Below are 7,292 nucleotides of genomic sequence, written 5' to 3' on the forward strand. Positions count from 1 at the left end.
ATCTTAGCCTGCTGGACAAACTTTCCTCATTCCTGAAGAAGGGCTTATGCCCGAAACGTGGATTCTCCTGTTCCCTGGATGCTGCCTGACCTGCTGCGCTTTTCCAGCAACACATTTTCAGCTCTGATCTCCAGCATCTGCAGACCTCACTTTCCCCTCCTAGCTGTAGTGATGACTTTACCAAGTTGAACTAAGTCACAAAACTGTCAATAATCATTTTGAGCTGAAATTAACATTGTAATAGAAGGCATTGAAACTCAGATCAGCATTTCCTAGTTGAGTCACACCATTCTGGAAATCACACATTAAGATGAAAGTCACCTGAAGAATATTCAACGTGTAGACATAACAATGCCAGACACTGGAATCCACAAAAGGAACCAAATCTCGGGAAACAGCTTTTGAGTGAAAAAAATACGAATCAATAAGAACAAGAAGCTGGAATTCTCTCTCAACTTCAAAGCCGGTCCCAATGAAAAAGCAACTTGGAGAAACAAGTCATTTACCAAGAATTCAAGCACACAGATTTCTGCAAATCTCACTATTGCTGAAGAAATAAGGCGACAGCTAAACAATCAAGTTATGAATGTAACCAGATATCGAAGTATTCGAAGAACTTTAAACTATAATTGTCTATATTTTCCCCTATCTGCAAGAGACATACTGTTCCTCTTTCTTTTAAGCTGATCAGTGCTACGGCATGTATTTGGAATTGCATTTTGTTTCCTTTTAGGTTAGTAGTAATAAAATTCATCCTTTAAACAAAGAAAATCTCAATTTAGCTTCTTCAGTTGGTTTAAGCAATTACATTTAAATTAAAATGTGATAATTGTGTTTTAACAATGAAATAATATTTACTGTGACTGACCAGGGTAGGTGGTGATTAAGGAGCCAACTTGCCTCCTCACTGGTCATAGCAATATTGAATTCTATTCTGAAGGCTACTATTAAACTTTCTTTCACCAGCTTTCTCAGGTAGTATATTCTAGTCCATAAACTTACTTCGTCATCTCCCCTCTGGTTCCCTTTTTTCAATCCACACTTACTTAGCAAGTCTATCACAATTACTCAAAGGGAAGTGCCAACATAAGTGACAATTTAGCCGTATAACTCTCATGTACAAGAGACAAATGAAATGCGAAAGAAAGGAAATCATTTCACTCTAAGTAAAATTACAATTTAACCGATTCGAGGAGGGAGATTTCCGAGACTTGGAAATTTAGTAACACCAGACAGACAATCTTCCCTCAACACTATCAACAAATCTATAACAACCATACTCTGGACGATCCTCACCCCAACAACACAATAGATCAGCTATTTTAAGGATAATGCAAAAAACTTAGGATAATTAATTCTCACTTACAATTTGTATCTCATAGAAGCTGGGCAGTTCAATTCAAGGATTATTTGTGAAGCACGGTATAATTTCAATGTGTTTCAAGCACGAAGGGAGACATACATAGATATAGAACAAAGTCATTGCTCCCATCATCTAGTAAATTTCTGGACATGACATGCTGGAGCAGTGCATTTGTGCCCACTTAATATTTGTAAAATAAGTAATTCATTGCTCATCTGAGTTATATTATGGTGGTAGAATGCTGAGAGGGAACTCGAGCCAAGAGAAGGAAAATTGAAAAAGTACACCCTGAATTCTTATCTTAAGAGTGAAATTGGCAAATTGACTGTCTACCTTCTTGGCTGAAGAATGATGTAAAGCCCCAGGACATATCAAGAGAAGGGGAAAAACAAAATGCGATATAAAAATGGGCCAAAACATAAGAAGTAGCTTACATAAGTTGGTGACATACAATACTGTGTGTCTATTATAATACTTTTGTAACAGCCAAGAAAATATTTCTCATTTTGGGATTATCCTATTCATATCTGTGGTTTTTTGTACTGACATGAAATATTGATTCAAATTAGGGATATCATAAGGAGAAGGATTGACAAAGTCTCTACAAATGAAGTTGATTCATATCGCATATGCTTCTTTGCTGTTAATGCACTACGTCATAGAAAGCTACAAAATAAATTCCCACAGATAAGAATCGAAGTTGATGGAATGAAGGAAATCAAATCAATCCAAATCTTAAACATTCAATGAAAAATAATTCTCTGCCAGCTACTTTGACTACTTTGCTACCGTGGTAAATGAGCTTACAATATTAAACTCCTTCTTCGAGTGGAGTAGTAGTGTTGAGTAGTATTCCCAAAATGTTTAAGTCCTTGTTTTGATTCCCAAACTTGGCAGCGGTAATATATTTCAACAAACAAGATGTAATACATAGCTTCCAAGAAATTTAGAATGGATTTGAAACTAAGCATATTGTTTTAGATGTGTTTTTAGGCCTGGTATGTCCCTTCCTTCCCTGTTGGCCACTGTTCAAATTTGGGCACAGTGCCTAGAATTGTAAACCATCTCAGACCTAAATGCGAGAACAAACCAAAATAAATTTGGTGGAATTGGAATGTGGATTTTGTGGCCATTCTTATTCACTTTCTGTGGCAGATTACTAGTGCGCTAAGCAGATTTAAATATTAATTTTCGAAGTTAGAGAGCATCACAGATTTGAGAATGGTTACTACAGTTTATTTTATAGCCACTGAGCTCTTTAGAAGCTCGCTCTGCAACTCCCTAAATGTATGTATCTGCACAGCTTTCTCAAAAAGATCAGAAATTTCAAGCTAATGTCACAAATTCATCTAGCTAATAGAGGACTTTGCCATCCATAAACCTGAAATCATCCTAAACTCTACTGCCAGTGTCTCACCTTGCAGCAAGTCCCATTTCCTTATCAATCCTGTATTCACTGACTTAAATGGATTCTCAGTCAACCAATATTTTGATCCCAAAATTCACTTTTTAAATCCTTCCATGGTCTCCACCTCCCACCTCCAGCTCTGTAACCTCTCATCCTTACAACTCTGAGATATCTGTGCTCCTTCAATTATGCCTCTTTTGCATTCCCAATTCTAACTGTTCCATCATTATTAGTGATACCTTGAATTGCCCAGACCCCAAGCTCTGTATTTCCTCCCTACATCTTTCCACCTTAATTCTCTGAACTTTTTGACTGTAGGGCAGCTCCAATATTGACAAAGCTTTTGGTCACCTGACATCATACTTCCTTGCATGGCTCAGTGTCATACTTTATTTCCTAATGTTCCTGTGCAAAGCCTTGGGATATTTCATGATGTTAAAATTGCTATACAAATAAATCATTGTTGTTAAGATCCAAACTGTCCACTTACCATTCTTAATTGTCCATAATCCTTTTAACATTGCTGTTTACTTTGGCTATAACTTAATGCCTAAATTAGACAGAAGACTTGATAATACACATATATCACACAAATTGTGATAGCAATGGGGCTTCAATATTGTAATGTTTCACTGAGCAATGCACCTCTGAGTAAGACCTGATAGATACCCAGTAGGTAACCATATTTAAACTGAACCACAGTGTTGATAGACTGCCTGTGGACATCAGTTTTCAGCAGGCAATTGATCAGAGGGATATTAATGTCTCAATCATTAGTAGGACTATGCTCCTGCAGATGGCTAAGTTTATCCTGTTGTGTCGGATCCATGTTCTGTTTTAATGGCTTCTACCTTCATGCCTAGAATCCAAAAGTAGCTAGAGGTCACCTGACATAAGCCTGTAGATGAGCTAGCTGCAAACTACTTTTAGCATTCTTCAGTCCTTGAAACTCTCAACACAAGAGAGAACATCATTTGCATTCATTCTGAATTAATACAATTACTCCTTAAACAGCAGCTCTTGAGCAGAATTGGATTCTGGGAAGCCCATGTTAACCAATCTTCTTAACCTCCTTTCCTCCTGAACAAAAAAATCAGAGGTATCGCCCAGGATTCTTCCTCTTCCTTGCTATGCAGTGAATTATAGAGGAACGTGAGTGCATATTTCAGGTAAGTACAAACTGGTTTGAACATGGTTAGGTTGTTCCTTGATATCACAAAAGAAAGAAGGAAAACCAGGAGGGATTTGGAAATGCCAGAAGGTAAGGTGGCAGGATTGTTCAAGATAGAATGTATGTCAATTTCAAACATGTTCAACAAGATCATGAGGTATTGCTGAGTAATTCGCCAAGCTTATAGCAGCTGCTGGAAACTCAAGGGATAGTCAAATAATTCTTTGTCTGTACTGTCTTGGCATTAATTTTACCCAGGTGGGATAGACAGTAGAGCAATAAATTGGGGAGGGATCACATACAAAACAAGATCAGATCAGTCTTATTTTGCAACTATTTAAGTTCTTGGAAAACATTGACTACAGTCTGGATATGTAATCCTACTCATTATTTTCTTCGGACATTCTACCACAATGCCTTCATGTTGAACAACAAAGTTCATAAGAGTGTAACTTTTCCTGTACTTCCAAAACAACTGGCATTGCTAATGGAACCAAAAGACATGTTCTTGTTTCAGGTAATGGCAGAAACTAATTTCAGCCAACATTTCATTGAACCATTTCTTTCTAATAAAACACAAATAAATGCTTTTCATTTATTTGGCAACTAAGGGTTTATTGATAGTCATTGATCACAATATAACATAGAACCATAAAACAATATTGCAAAGGAGGAAGCCACCTGACTGGGTCTGTACAGACTCTTTAGTAAAGGTATCTTAGTAGTCTGCTTTTTCCCCTAGCCCTACAAACTTTCCTCTTCAAATATTTCAATTTGATCCCGAAAGTTACTATTGAATCTAATTCCACCATCCTCTTGAGATGGTGTCTTTTAAAAAAAAAACATTGTCTCAGTCATCTTTGGTTCTTCTGCCTGGTATTTAAAATCTGTGTCCTTTGTTGACAACCATTTGTAACTAGAAAATTCTTTCTTTTAATTTAATGAATCATAATGGTTCCTGATTTGGACACTTCTATTGTAACTTTTCTGAACTTTCTCTACTCCAATGAAAGCAATCCCAGGTTCAACTCCTTCATTCCATTCTGGTGAATCTCTTCTGCACTCTCTACAAGGACTTAACATCCTTCCGAAAGTGTGGCACACAGAACTAAAGACAATATTTCAATTGAAACCCAACCAGTATTTTAATTTGCCCTATCCCTCTATTTAAACAGAGGAACATTCTTCAACCTTTTTAAACCGCCTTTTCAACTTGTGCTGGCACGTTCAAAGATTTCTGTACATTTACACCAGTTCACTGTTCCTGGGGATTTGAGGCTTTTCCATTCTCACAAGCTGACAAGTTGGAGCTCCAGCTAACCAGTCAGGTTAATGGTAGAAGTGCTGTTTTAATGACAGCTCCAGTGGACTGGCTGCTGGGATGGGCAAGGAAGAAAAAGGAAGCTGTACAAAGTGGTAAAATATTGTGTGCTCTATTGAAAGTGTGGAAATTCTTGTGGCACTATTCTGTAGTCCCCAAATGAAGAAGTTAGCAGCCGATTGTCCCTCTGTCCAGGTTGAGCCTTCTAATTCTGGTTGACTTGATGGACAACCTGAAGTATATCTGATCGACCTTCAAACAAGTGTTCTTGGCCAGCACCTTTAATGTTTTTGAACATTCAGCATTTAACTATTAAGACATCTAAACTTCACAATTACATTTTTTTTAGGCCATTCTTTTTAACAATATGGTTTGGAGGTAACTAAAGTTAGTCTTAAGATGAAACAATTATTAAAAAAAAAATGTATTTCTTCCACTAAACATTTACATTCATTGAACTAAATATTGGCAAGATTGAAGCCACTGAATTCCCCACTCCTATCAGCTATTGATGTCATCCTCTCTTTGGCAAGTAGTTCAGTCTAAGTCAGATTTGCAATTTTGGTATCATATTTGTCTCCAAGATGAACTGCTAAATACAAATAGCACCACTACTAAGCCTACTTACTTCCATCTCCATAACATTGCCTGACCTCATCTCTTGCTCAGCTCATCGGCTGCTGAATCCCTCTCTCATGCAGACTGCTTTCCTTTTTACCCATTTTCCTATCAAAAGGTACAGCGTAGATAGAACATAGGGTTTTAGAAATGCTGTCAATGTGGATCCAAAATTGCATTTTATCCAACTGAGTACACTAACAATTACCAAAGCTACAAATGCACAATCTGAAAGTCAAAAACAAAATGTTGTGAATACACAAGTCAGTGGTTAATTAGTGTTGCACCCAAAACTGGTGGGAAGTGGTTGCTATGCATCTTGATTTAAGGCATGGTCAAAATTCAGCAGCCTTCAGGTGCTAAATTGCAGTTGTATTAAAGAAATACATTCCTCCATTACAAAAATGGATGTAAAGGATCAAAATGAAAGGAAATCTAAAGACAATTTGAAATCCCACAGCGTTTTATTTTGCTTTGTAAATTTGTGTAATTACTGAACTATTGAAAACCTACCACAAAATTGAGGATTTACAATACATATTTTTTTTATATAAAAGATTTTATTGGCAATTAAAGTCTTCTATTGGAAATCCCTCAACCAAAATTCTTACACAAGTGAAAGCAACACAGAGTCAAAATGATCATGCTGAGTCAATTTTGATTTATTTACAAAAATGATGTTTCTGGAAAAAGACAAGATTTTTCTTCAACTAAGTAAAATAGATTTTTATTGTGGCACACTGTTAGTAGGAATTTTATTTTATAACTTTGATTCACCACCTGAAAATGAATACTTTTAATTACATTGGAAATTCAAGAGAAATAAAAAGGGAAATCAAATAATTGTAAAGTTAATTGCCATTTACCGGATAACCATCTCTTCCTGGAGGCCCCTGTGGGTGTGGAATGAATGAAACAACAGAAAATATTATTGCAAAGCCATTTTTTTCTGTATCTTAATAATCATTTTATTTAGCTACATGAGAAATAGTAAATGTTAAAACTCTTAAAAAATAAATAACTTAAACTGCTAGACAGTGGTACCACAAAAAACAGAACTAGCAGAAAACCCCTCTCTCTTTCAGTGTACTGCTTCTCATCCCACTGTTGTGCACTGGCTGAAGTTTGATGAAATGTGCTGACTACTATTTATTTAAAAAATGATTTACAGTTTAATTCCTTTAGCTTGTTTAGGGCAGAGGTGCCTGTAAGACTATGTAATTGTATGCCCCTGACCCTTAAGGGGACATATTTGAAATTTAAGTCAATGCTCAGTTGGTTAATTTGCAGTTATCTACAATTCGGGCTTATGCTCCTTTGATGCTGCCTGACCTGCTGCGCTTTCCCAGCAACACATTTTTCAGCTCTGATCTCCAGCATCTGCAGTCCTCACTTTCTCCTAGTTAGCTAC

General features: G+C 36.6%; 1 protein-coding gene across 1 annotated transcript in view; it reads right to left on the reverse strand.

Moving 5' to 3' along the window:
* The window catches only part of LOC122556638 (uncharacterized), a 126,370-nt gene extending 119,601 nt beyond the window's left edge, over positions 1-6,769 (reverse strand). Inside the window, exon 1 of the mRNA XM_087995047.1 lies at positions 6,748-6,769. The gene's annotated coding sequence lies outside the window, so the exon portion shown is untranslated. The remainder of the gene's footprint in view (positions 1-6,747) is intronic.
* Between the last annotated feature and the right edge of the window lie 523 nt (positions 6,770-7,292).

The sequence above is a fragment of the Chiloscyllium plagiosum genome, unplaced genomic scaffold, assembly GCF_037043375.1.
Source record: "Chiloscyllium plagiosum isolate Xiang-an unplaced genomic scaffold, Cpla_swu_hap1 HiC_scaffold_16, whole genome shotgun sequence".
Lineage (NCBI taxonomy): Eukaryota > Metazoa > Chordata > Chondrichthyes > Orectolobiformes > Hemiscylliidae > Chiloscyllium > Chiloscyllium plagiosum.